Here is a 13,698-nt window from a genome sequence, read left to right as displayed (position 1 = left end):
TAAACATGTTTTGTGGTACTGTCCAGATTCCTCCTGCAGGATTAGAACATTTATTCCTGGCTGCTGAGAAAACTGACACATGATGACACTCAGCTGTCAGTTTTCCTTGGGAATTGTCTTAATTAAGGTCATACCTCACTCAAGGTCATACCACTTTCCAGGGACAGCCCACATCAATGACTAACTAATACAGTAATATAAAGGTTTGATCCCCCGGCCTGAACTTGGGAAAACCCTAAAGGGCCATCCAAACTCTAGAGCTCCACTAGAGGTCAGCTGCTGTCTTCGTTGGGACTGCATCACAGCTCAACCTCTCCCTCCACCAATCCTCTTTTCTTCTATTCCTTTGCACAAGTGTTGGCTCCAAGACGCCTCTCTAATAAACACCCTACACACTCGCCTCCATGTCAAAGTCTGCTTTCTGGAGGACTCAAACTGCAAAAGTGGGTACTGGATTCAAGAATGCAGTTGCTGAAAAGGGATTTGGGGGCTGGATCACCTCCTGCCCAGTTGGAACAAGGAACTATATTGGTATGTGGAACACAGATAGCCCTTGGCACTAAAAGTACAATTATTTAAATGCTCACTGGGGTGCAATGGGTTGGTATACTGATGGAAGTGAATTGTACCATTAGTTGGTGCCATGTATCAGGCATTTTGGAACTAGTAACTATAAGGACAGTAGAATTGGGCAGCTATTGATAATATTGTACTCTGAAAAAAGATAATGCAAAGCTAAGTGTGATTAATTGGCAATAAAAGCCAAGTGTGATAGCCAGAGGGCCTCCTTGGTAGTATATAAAGAGGCTCTCATTTCCTTAAGTGGAAAGGCAGAGAAAACAGAGGGCCAACCCTGGGCTTCTCATAAAGAGATCGAGCTTCAAAGAAGGTTAAACTCTAAAGGAAGGCTGCTCTGCTATGCCAAAGTAACAGTCCTGTTTGGAAGAGAATGGGAGCCTGGATATGGATGAAACTACGTTGAATGTTTGTAAACCTTGTGTCCCTAGATTCCCCCGAGCCTACAGAAATGAGAGGCTGGCACTCCTGCATTTGAGAAGCATTCAGAGGCCTGTCTCTTGGAAGACACCAACACTCCCTCAGGATCTTCCCTTCCTGCCTATTAGTCTAATAACTAAGTCAGGGCCAGGGATATGCAGAGTCTTCTAGGGGAGAAAAGAGAGTATGCCTTGAAGGAAAGGTAGACCTGGAAAACATGTACAAGCAGGAGCTAGAAGAGCACACATGTGACTGTATACTAAGGTCAATAGATAAAGAGGTGGCAGAACCTAAATATGGATAAAAAAGAACTTATCGTTATGAGAGCACTGTCCCAGGACACAGAATTTAGCACCCTGCAAGCACCTAGGAGATGCTATGAATGTTCTGCTAAGACAGCTCCAAGAAGCTTGGCAAAAGCTATGGCCCACACCAAGTGAGGTAGAAATGTTAGAATTGCTATAGCAGACAATGAAAGAAGAAATTAAAAGGTTCAAGAAAGTGGCTTGTTAGAGAGGACATAATATGCAGTTGTGGGAATTCCATTATATTCTGTGGGGGTGCCTGAAGGACATGCCATTGGCCATAGCAGTGAGGAGTGCACTGGTGGGTTTGGAGGCAGCATCCCTGAGCAGACCGGGGATGACAGCGGGAGATGTCATTCCAGTCTGGGCTCAATAATGGCCACGGAATCATGGGATCCTGAAAAAAAATGAAGCCAGACAGCAGCATGTCACCATCTCAAGCCAGGGGGATCTGATTATGGTAATTAGTGGCAAGGATGGAGTGGCAACGAAGGTGGCCTGACTCCCAGAGTTATCAAGATGGTTAAGCACACCTAGGGGCAAAATAGATGGGCGACCAATGAGTGTACTTGAATTCCTACAGTCAATGGAAATCAAACAGGATGATCAGAAGGCTATGAGCAGCTGACTCAATAAAATGTCACAATCCTGTACCTGGTTTCTGGACCTGAGACAGTTCTCAGATCCAGAACTCATTGACTGAAAGAAAGGCTGGGTTCCCAGAAGGGCAGGCTGTGCAAAACTGGCCAGATGTAGCTAGAAATGATTTCCCCAGTGCTTCCCCAAGGCACCTAGTGCCATTTGTGGAAGTAACTGTATACAGAGGTGAGGGGAATTCCCAAACATTTTGAGTACTCTCGGACAGGATCTGAGTTGATTCCTGGAGGCCTGGAACTGCTTATGAAGGGTCCTTGGATGAAAATGTTATTTATTTTCCTGGTGTCCAGATGTACAATTGGAATAGCCACATTTGGTAATTGGGACAATCCTCCCCCAGACCCAATCCCCCTTGGCCTATGAGGTAAACTATTCTAGTAGGGATGGCCAAATGAAAACCTCTAAAACTTCCTCCATCCCCCTTTATAGTAATTGATAAATACAATAAAAATTATGTCTTAGGGACAGATGACAGAAATTATGCCTTTCTGAAATCCCTAAAGGGCTTAAAGCTCTAAAGTTGTGTTACCTCACCATATCTTCATTTAACTTACCAGTTCGGGCCCTGCAAATACCAGATGAGTGCGGTGGCCCATTTCTAGGGGCCGAGGAATGAACACAGAGACAAAAGACACAGACACACACAAAGACGGTACATGACTGCAGCAACTACAACGAGACACAGACACACAAAGACGGTATAAGACTGCAGAAAACTTTCTTGCTGTAGTTTCTTTATTTATAACACAGCCTGTTTGGCAACTATCCCACCGCAATTTCTTTGTTCCCACACTGTCCTGACTCAACACGTCCCTGTTCCTTGTTGTTTCGTCTTCGGAGAGCAGATGTTTTCATCCTAAACTCTCTAGCCCTTACTGTTTTCAGATAAGGGCGCCCTGGAGTTGCGTTCAAGCCCCAGGCATATTCTGAGAAAAACAACAAGAAACCGTTCCCAGACAAAGTGTCCTCTACATCTGCCCCTTTTTTATCTTGTTTTAAGGCACAGGACGCTGTGTTTGGACATGTTGCAGCACCGCCATTATTTTATGATGTTGTTGTTTCTTATTCACTCTTCTTTGAGACCATCGCCTATAGGCTATGAAAAAACAGACAACAACCAATAATACAATGCATAGATTGCTAGTAATTGATATAAGCCATGTCTTAAGGTGTTCAAAAGGATTTAATTGGGCGAGACCATTAGCCAGGCCTTGAAAGATCTCCGCCTCATTCATCTCAGGGAGATTGTTATGGAACGCATCAGTTATTTCTCGTTCCAAATTTTGGAGATCAGAGGTCATATTGACACTGCCAGATAAGAGATTACAAAGTGAGTTTCAATGTCTGCTCGCATTAAAAGGAATAGGGGTAACACAAAATTGGGAGGAATTCCAATCGCAGCGGAGAAATGACTGTGTTATCAAAATATTTTAAGTCTGGCTGTCTCATAGAACAGACACTACAACAATGATTAGAAAAAATTCCATTGAATCCATCTGCAATTCTGCTTATTCCAGAGGAATCTGAATAACGAGAAGGGTGTAAAGTCTCCCCTTTTCTTTCTTTCTTTTTTTTTTTTTTGGATATTCATTCATATCTTTTTAATTTGGCATTATTCTTACCACTGGAGTGAGGCAAAATGAATTGAATTACAGGTAAGTTTCCACAGATGGTTTAAAAAAATTGCCCGTCCTTCGGGGCCCGCCTGGCCGGCCCCAGCACAGCTCCGAGAAGGCGGCAGCCAAGGCGCCGGAGCATCGGCAGAGTGGCTGCGTGGTCAGGCCAGTGGACGCGCAGCGGCCGGCGGCAATGAGACAGGATAAGCCATGGGCGCTGTCGGGGCTGTGGGGCTAGTGATAAGAGAAGGTAAACACTTCTTTAATAAGGCAATAAATTCTGCTATTTCAGTGTTGGGAAATAAAGAGTCGGCCCTTTCCTGACTATCCACTGGAGGAGTCACCTCTGGAATCTCCTCAGGGGGAGGGGGATCCAGTTTCTCCCCATTCTGCGACTCAGCTTTCTCCGAGTCTGTTTCTAATAGCTGTAGTGCTTGTGTTATGGCACTACAAACAGTCCAAATTTTTAAATTAATCGTGGTGCCTCGTTGGTGGGCTACACGGAAAGCTTTAACAACTTGTTGCCAGCTGCGCAAATTTAACTGAACCTGGGACTGAAACTGAAACCAATTGCAGTGCTGCTGCACTAAGTCAAACAACTGCTTCAAAGTAGTATCTTTAACTTTCACTCTCACTGAATGTAAAAGTCCCTGAACTAATTTTCGATATTCTTGTTCCGCAGCTGAAGGGGAATTCCCCACAATGCGAGAGGTCCTCTGTTGGTTGCCACTTACCATATGCCAAAGAGGTCCCACTCCGGTTCCTCGGTCCCGAATGACGCAGACCCTGCTCGCTGTGCCACTTGCCGTGGCCCGTTTCTAGGGGCCGAGGAATGAACACAGAGACAAAAGACACAGACACACACAAAGACGGTACATGACTGCAGCAACTACAAAGAGACACAGACACAGAAAGACAGTATAAGACTGCAGCAAACTTTCTTGCTGTAGTGGTTTATTTTTAACACAGCCTGTTTGGCAACTATCCCACCGCAATTTCTTTGTTCCCACACTGTCCCGACTCAACACGTCCCTGTTCCTTGTTGTTTCATCTTCGGAGAGCAGATGTTTTCATCCTAAACTCTCTAGCCCTTACTGTTTTCAGATAAGGGCACCCTGGAGTTGTGTTCAAGCCCCAGGCATATTCTGAGAAAAGCAACAAGAAACCGTTCCCAGACAAAGTGTCCTCTGCAGATGAGTCTTACAGGATGACGATGGATTACTGCAAACTCAACTCAGTAACAGATTAGTTGCAGCCACTGTACTTGAAATGGTATATTTGCCAGAAGGTTAACCCAGCTTCGAGTACGTGGTGTGTGAACATTGATCAGGCATATGTATTCTTTTTCATCTCTATCCAGAATGAGGAACAGAGAGTGTTTGTATTCACTTTGAATGAACAGTAATACTGACAATTTTGTTCCAGGTGTCATAATATGGATCAGATGAACATCCTGTAGAATGTTCCTTTGGAGCAAGGATATGCCATTTGAAGCAGAGAAATAAATTTTTTTTTTCTTGAAAAAAAAACCAGCTTCTGGCATATTACTGGGCCCTAGCAGAGACAGAACGCCTGACTATGGGGCACCAAATGCTCACATGGACAGAACTAACCATTATCATCTGTATTTTGTCAGACCCACTAAGTCAAGGTCAGGCACATCCAGCAGCTACTTTTTATAGGATGGACATTGTTCATCTGAGATCAATCATAGATAGACCCAGAGGCACAAGCAGTCTGAAAGAGCACATGGACCAGAACACCCACCTTCTTGACCACTCTTGGCCCAGTGCCTGTCCTTCAACCTGCGTCTGTGGTAACATGGGGGCTCCTTTATACCAGCTGTCAGAAGAGAAAAAAGCCAAAGCACCATTCATAGGAAGATCAGCTGAAAAGGGAAAGTGGCTACACTACAGTACCATTCATGTATATCCTTGGGTAGGGCTTCAGGCAGTGCATCTGCTCTTCTACTTTGGGGCTCAAGGATGAAACAGATAAACACATGAGCACACTGGTTTGGCCCCTGGAAGAACAGAAGGCTGGGGACAAAGACAGCTGGGGGTAGAGGCACGTGGGTGGGCCTATGGTATGAACACCAAGTGTGAAGATCTTTGTATAGCACATTAATACTTACCAGAGAGTATCCACCATGGGAGAGGCATTGAACAACCAAACAGAGAGCTGAAATCAGCCAGATTTTGTCCTCATCTACACAGATGCATGAAATGAGTAGCCCTAATTGCAGGGACGGAAGTTCTGAATGGGCTCAATGGCACTTACGAGGGCTGACTGAGTGGAGAATGCATGCTCAAATACCCATAGCAGAGACCAATGTTGAGCCACCATCAATACAGTACCATCCTTGGGAAGACCAATATCCACTTGGTGGTATGTTTACTACATTTGAGCCCTTCTGCCTTGGAAGGAGTGGTGATTCATTTTTATAGGAATAGACACATATTCCAGTTATGGGTGGTTTGCCTTTCTTGCCTGCAGTGCTTCTGCCAGCACCACTATCAGAGACTGTCAGAGTGTTTGATCCCTAAGCAAGGATACCACTGCCTCAAACCACTACAGGTGGGAGTTCATAAACATAGAATTCACTATTTTTAGTGTGTATTACAAGATCCAGTAGTGCCAGACTGGTAGAATGGAAGAGCAGCCTACTGAAGGCACAGCTGATGGGCTAGTTCAAGATAATACTTCACTGGGAGGGGACTCCATCCTCTGGGATGCAAAATATCTTAAATCAAAACTCTTTTAATGTTTCCCCCAATAGGTGGGCTATATAGGGTCAGAAACCAAGTGTGGAGGAGAAAGGGGTGACCGCGCTAGCCATCACTTCCGCTGACCCACTTGGGAAACTTATGCTTCCTGTCCCTGTGAGTTTAGAGATCCTTACTCTCAAAGGGGAAGCATTTCCATCAGGTAACATAGCCAAAGTCCTTCCAAAGTATAAGCTAAGGCTGTTCTCTGTGCACTTTGGGCTCCTTGTGCCCCAAAACAGCAGACAAGAAGATACATTTCCATTTTGATAGAGATAATTGATCCCGATCAGGTGGAGAAGATAGGGTGGCTGTTACACAAAGGGGACATGGAGGAATATATCTTGCACTGAGTGATTTACTTGGGTATTTCTTGGTACCCATCTGCCCTACATTGACTGTAAATAGACAAGTGCAGCAACCCAAATCAGAGAAGAGCTTGGTGGTCAGATCTCAGGGATGAGGATCTAAGTCATACCACCAGGTAAACTACCGAGACCAGAGGAAGTTCTAGCTGAGGGTGAAACTGCCTGTATTAAAATAATGTAAGACCATAAAGCAAGAAGTATGGTAAAAGTCTGATATCTACAGAAGTATAGACATAGCTGAAAGTTAACCAGACATTGTTTCATAACTTGCCTTCCTATAATTGCTTACTGCTTATGAGTCAGGTATCCTTGACTGGCATAAGATTTGTGACTTCACCAATCACATCTGTAGATAACATCTCTATTGTCAAACCTAAGGCTGGTCTCTGAGATACATTCCAAACTCTGCATTCAGGGGGACCAACTGACACCAACCAGACCAGTGGCCATATACATACATGGGAACTGACTCAACAGCTCCTGTGACTCTCTACATAGGAACTGACTCTGAGCAAGAAGATAATTTCTGCTTCCCAATCCCCAGTGAGTTTATCCCCAGCCGATCAGCTGACCCAATTCCCTAGCCCTTTGTTCACCAAACTAGCTTTAAAAACCTTAGCCCCCAAATTCTCAGAGAGATGGATTTGAGAAATTTCACAACTCCTGCTGTCTCAGTGTATTAGCTTCCTCCTGTGCAGCAGGCAAAGAACCTGGTTGGGTGGTGACAAACGCAGTAGGAATCCAGGTTGGATGGTAAAGGAGAGAGACAGTGAGTGTCAGTTGTGGCCCTGAGATTGACTCCAGCACTGGGGACTATGGGTTTTCCCACTAGCTTTCCTCCTCTAAGCTTCCCCCAGGAAGAGAGGTGCACAGGAATCCTGGAGAAACTGCAACCAGAACCTCTAGAAAGAAGGGGATCCATGTGGTGCTAGGGTAGCTGTGGTGGATGGGGTGATGTGCTGCCCAGATGTCCTTTCAGGAATGAAGGACTTTCTCTCCAGCTGCTGGGAGTTCTGCTTGAAGACAGCTCTCAGCTGTCAGGCTTCTTTGAGAGTTGCTTCAACTGAAGACAACTGACTCACCCAAGGTCATGACTCTTTGCAGGGGCAACCCATGCCCAGTGACCCATGCTGCACTTGGGGGGTGTAATGGCCCTGTCCCTGACCCCAACTCTAGACAGTTGCCATGGGCCAAATGAGGCCAAAGTGGGCTTGTGGTGGGTTCTAATTCTGTCTCTGCACAATCCTTCTTCCTTTTCCCTCTTCCATTGGTGTTGCTCCCACTGTTCGTGTGAAGGGCAGGGCCTAGGCCAGCATGTTTGTTATGTGTGCCCAGCCCCTACTGCCAAGGAAAGAAAGTCCAGACTGGACTGAAACAGTTGGAAACTTTTTCCCCTTCTCTCCTGTAAATATAAAGTTTGGACCTTGAGAAACTGGGAGACTTAAACTGCGTGGAGCCTAGATGAGAGGTCGTGTGGTTGATTGGAGTGGCGGGTAAGGTTGGTAGAGTTAGAAGTAGGGAGAAATGCATCATTTACAAGGAGAAGCCATGAGAGAGAGAGAGAGAGAGAGAGAGTTAGTTATTGAGAGAATCATTGGTCTTCCTGCTTTCTATTTTCTAGCTGTAGCTACCAGAGCCTGAACTATACATTCTTAACATTCCACTAAATCCAAAACCTACTTCTCCTGAGATCTCAGCCACATAAAAACAAACTGCTCTATTTGAGTTAGCTAGAGTTGGTTAGCCTCTTGGCAACCAAAGCAGTGTGGATTAGAACAATTGCAGAGTATCTTTAGCTTTTAAGACTGTTTCTACATGTGCTTTTGTATTATTATAAAAATTAAGAATCTGAGCTAATATTTAAGATGCATAAAGTGGAAATGAATTGACATTGGTATTAGTCAGACAGTGCCCCATAGAAAATACTCCAATACTGTGGTGTATAAATTTTTGGCCTAGCAAGTGAAATAGAACTAGGACAGAATTATTACTCACATTATTTTTCTTTCAATAGATACCTTTGGAGCAAGGAGAAGTTCATGAGAATGGAAAACCTGCTTTGTTCTCTCTACTGAGACATTTTATAAAGGGGCAAGATTGGGAGTTAGGGGCAGGGAGGGAATAAAAATGAAATCATATTAATGTTATTTAACAAGAAAAAATTATAATTAGATTTCTGATAAATTTGTCACTCCTGATTTCAAAAATTAATCTTCATAGAAAAAATATTAGTGACATTTGAGGAATGATATTGCATCATCATTAATATGAATATGGGAAATTATTTTAAATGTTGTGCCACCATGCAAGAATCTGTCCCTGCAGACAGGGAGTAGTGGCATTCGGAATGATGTCAGCATGCCTAGAAACTGCTACATGGGTAGGGATGACAGGAAGAAAGGAGTTTAGTGAGAGATCAGTGGTTTTCAAAGTGAAGTTTCCAGAGCAGCAGCAGCAGCATCTGGCAATGTGTTAGAAATGCTGCACCACTCCATGTGGACCTGCCTACATGACTCAAACCCCCACCTTAGAAAAGAGTATTCCATGAATGTCATGGACTTTGTATGGCAGCCACTAAGGACATTTGGTTTTCTTTTTCCAAATTGTCATAACTTTGTGAGAAGAACTACAACTGCAGATCTTGGGAATATAGATTGTAAGTGTTCAGTGCCTTGGGTTCCAGGAAACTGGAGCCTCATTGCCTCAGCTACAGGTGGTTTGTAGTTTATGGTGTCAGTTGAGGTTTACACTTCTGGATTACTCCCCAAGGTCCAGATGGTAGAAGACAGGAAAGGGGGAAAGGAGATGTGGAGTAGGAAATGCAAGTTAGGATCGTGCTTTAAATTCTTACTCCTAGTTTATCCATCCATCCTCTTAAAATTAGTAAATTTTTTGTGATAAAGTAAAAAACAGTTCTGGGACAAATATTTTAATTACATAATTGTAGAGTCTTTTAACCAAATTTATTTTCTAAACATATTTCTATGAAAAAATTAACTAGAATTTATACTTGGCACAAGGAGTCTACATATATCTTCCTGAGTTACTGAGTGATCTAAATCCATTTTCTTCTACTCATTAGACCACCTGCATACAATCTGCGTCTAAAATAAAATTCACTAAACGGAACTTAAATTCCAAAAGGGAGCAGCAGGGCACAGAAGATGTATCTATTTTTTTCCTATTTTCTTTAAGCCTTCATAAATATTTTGGGATTTTCTTAAATTTCTCTATCCAGAGCCATTTCTAATTACCACTCATTTGTTAGATGATACGCCACTGTGTGAGAAATACAGGCATTAAAAACTTGTAACTGTTATCATAAAATAAGGATATCATAAAGGTGAAAACAGTTACGTCTCCATTAAGTCCTCAAGTACTAGTGTATTTATAGTAAGACATCATATTAACTAATCCATCAACATTAATTGAATGATTTAAAAATACCTTAGTCATTATAATCTTTTATTCCCCAAAGCCACTTAGCACCACTTAAGAAGGGAAAAATGGCTAACAGAATACAATTAAATATATACCATTAAGTCCTTTAGATTTTTCCCACTTTTTTTTCATGTTGTGTTCATTATACCAAGCTAGTGAGTAAGTGTAAGGTTGATTTTTAACCTAAATATGATTTCTCCATTCCTAAAATTTGATTAGAATTTGGTTTTCTGTGTGTGTACATAGAGTTGGCACCAAGAGAACATGCTAGTTTGACAAGGGAAATGAATAAGAAATGTGGTGCAAGGTCTCTGTCATCACAGTCAGTATATTTTGTTCTGCTGCATCTTGTTCAGGTGTCCATGCAGAGAGCAGTCAATTCCTACCTGGTCCTTGAAAATTTTCATGGTCACCCCAACCCTGTGTGACCCCTGCTTTCTCTGTACACTTGCCTATACCATTTACTTGACACTGACCATACACTGCATAAATTTCTTATCTATTACGTTCTGACAGCTGCATTGCAAGCCCCCTGAGCAGGGAACATTCTCTTCTAATCCACACGTTAGTGTATCACATGCAAGGGAGCCCCAGTAAGGCTAGCAGCCGATTTCTCAGCAGGAACCTTGCAAGCTAGGACACAGTGGTAGGATATATTCAAAATACTGAATGATAAAAAACTACCAGCCAAGAATATTTTACATAGCAAAGCTGTCCTTCACAAATGAGGGTGAAATAAAGACTTTTCCAGACAAAAGCGAAGGGAATTCACCACTGCTAGACCTGCGTTACAGGAAATGCTTCAAGCTGAATGAAAGTCTGCTAATTAGTAACATAAAAATATATGAAAGTATAAAACTCACTGACAAAGGTAACTATATAGTCAAATTTAGAATACTAACCTACATATATTAGAACCATAGAATCTTGTATAAAATATTACAAGAATGTAGCTCAGCTTCCTACTTGCTTAAATCAATATTTTTGTTTTAATGTACTATACTCATAACTCTCCTCAAAGATTTCCTCGTAGCAAGTATGACAAAATGTTCCCCAGGAATCTCAAGAAGTCATGCAATTCAGCAATATTCTAGAGAATGTTCTTCTCTAAGGCATGCTTGAAAAGAAAGCTGTAAAGAAAGAAAAGGGAATATTACCAAAATTAAGCAAAAGTAAATAGTGCCACATCTCCAAAGACTGCATACATAAGTAAAGAAAGCCAGATGGTCTTCTTCATTAGAACAATATGAAATTTGATACCAACGTGCGGAAAGAATTTTGGTTGTCAGCTTTTCTTCAGTTCTAAACTTCACCTTAAGTTGCAAGTTAAACTGATTCTCCTAGAAAATCTTTCTAACTGTTTTATGATGCTATTAAGTTTATTTTGGGAGCATTAAGGCAGTATTGTCCTTATGTGTGTCATACCTTCCTGGCTTTGGAATACTCTATGCTCTCTGTTTTTAAAAAATTTCTGTCTTTTCAGTTTATATAAATCTGTATTTAAAATCTTCCTTCGTGTCTACTTTCTGTATTTTTCTCAGCATTTAAAAGGTCAGAGTCCCATGTTTCTCTGTCTCTGCTTCTTTTTCTCTTTCTGGACTCACTGTCTCTCCTTTCTTTTCCTATCGTTTGTACTCTTGCTCTCGATGTCTTAAGATATTATGTTATTGACTTTATTGCTTAATGTCAATATAATACAAAATTACTGTTAACACATTGCCACAGAGGTTGAGCAGTATGTTCTTCTTTTGGGGTAAGATTTAGTGCTAAAGTAAAAAAGTTCTATCAAGACCTTATTTACATTGGCTGTTTAATGTATTATACTCATAATTCTCACTCAGAGAACCTGATGGTGTAAGTATCCCAGAAGCAATGCACTTGCATGGGATTTAGTAACTAATCCTCATGGGCCCCTAGGGAATCAATACATGAATTTCAAAGCACCCAGGGACCCTCTGAAATACAGATTTTCAGTGTATGAAATATGATAAACATTTGTAATTTTTGTGAATTCCAATGATATTAAGCTCATGGAAACTCTGTGCTCATAAGTTGGCAATAGACTTTATCTAAATTTATTCTCAAATATTTGGAACATGGACCCTTTTGCAATCCTGTCACTCAATCTTTCTGATACTCTACACCATGCTTAAAGTCTGGTTATTGGCATTTTGGGCTATTTCCCTCCATTCTCTAGGGGAATGTCATCTCATCTCAAAGGCAAATTTGCACCAAGGTAAGTGATTGAAATTTTTAAAATAAGTCAGAGCTGCTAATTTTCAGGACTCAACTTCAGAGAACTTAATGGTGTAAGTATTTCCAGAAGAATTGCTGTTGTGTGGGAGTTAGTCACTAAATGTCCGTGGTCCCTGAGGAATCAGTGCATGGGCTTCTGGGAGCCCAGGAGCCCTCTGAAATATTGGGCATTTGTACATCTGTTCATTTTTTTCTAGATAGAGAGTTGGTCATTCTGTCAGATTCACAGCAAGGTTAAGAATCATAACCTTAAAGGGAGGCAGCATAGGAAAATTTCATGGAGACTTTAGTATGAAAGCCTGTGTTAATTAATTGCCATAAGAGCCTTAGCCAATAGTGACTCACAGGAATGTGGGTGCCAGTGCCATTTATTTTAGGAAACACAATATTTCCAAGTGTGTGGAGCAGAGGTGTAATGGAGTAGACAATTCCAGACCTTAATCACTTACCATTTTGTGGAAACCTATCATCACCCTGATATGGAATTTCTTTTTAAATTGACTCAATAACGTACAGAATCTCAGTCAAGGGAGGCTTAGAGACGAAAGAACCACTACCCTTCCCTCCAAGTCAGCAAAGCCAGTTCAGAGAGGACTTGCTGGATTTAGGAAGGATTTCTGGAAAGAAGAATGCTGGAACTTTCACTGCCCCTGGAGTCAAGCAATTGACAGGAAGATTCCCTATGTGGGTTCAAGATGGTTTGGAAAATTAAAGAATCCAATCTTTAGGCAGAGGGAATCAGTGAAAGTATTTTCTGGGTATCAATTGGTTCTGCACTTCATAGGAAATAAAGACTCAATGCAACCCTTCTGGCTGTCTCTTGGTGCTCTGGATTTTTCCAGATAAGTGCAATAAATTAGAATCAAAGTAACATCTTGCCTAGAGAAAGGGAGCAACCTAATATTTATAGGCTTTAGAACATTCGAATTTTTAAGACTGAATAAGGCACTCTGAGGTAGTCTGTGCTGTGTTTTTCTCCTTCTCTTTCCTCTCTTCTTTTCCTCCCCCTCCTTTCACTCCTTCTTTTTGCCTGTACAAAATGAAGAGAGCTCTTGAGGAAAAGCTTGATTTACCCAGTAAGGTTACAGGATAGTTACTCAAAGAAGTTATCCTGATAAAATTCCTTCCAATGTGTGAATTTATTCTAAAACACCTTAATACATGATTGTTTTAAGATTTGTTTAAACACCACCAAAAGGACTGATCTGTGACATGGAGTTTGGAGGATGGTTCCCAGGGACCCTCTATGCAGGAGGATGGAGAAGAGTCTGGGGCATCAGACTCAAAATCTCCC

Source organism: Propithecus coquereli, unplaced genomic scaffold, assembly GCF_000956105.1.
Source record: "Propithecus coquereli isolate 6110/MARCELLA unplaced genomic scaffold, Pcoq_1.0 Scaffold48, whole genome shotgun sequence".
Taxonomy (NCBI): domain Eukaryota; kingdom Metazoa; phylum Chordata; class Mammalia; order Primates; family Indriidae; genus Propithecus; species Propithecus coquereli.
The sequence above is the reverse complement of the archived record's forward strand: the minus strand, read 5'-3'. Positions refer to the sequence as shown.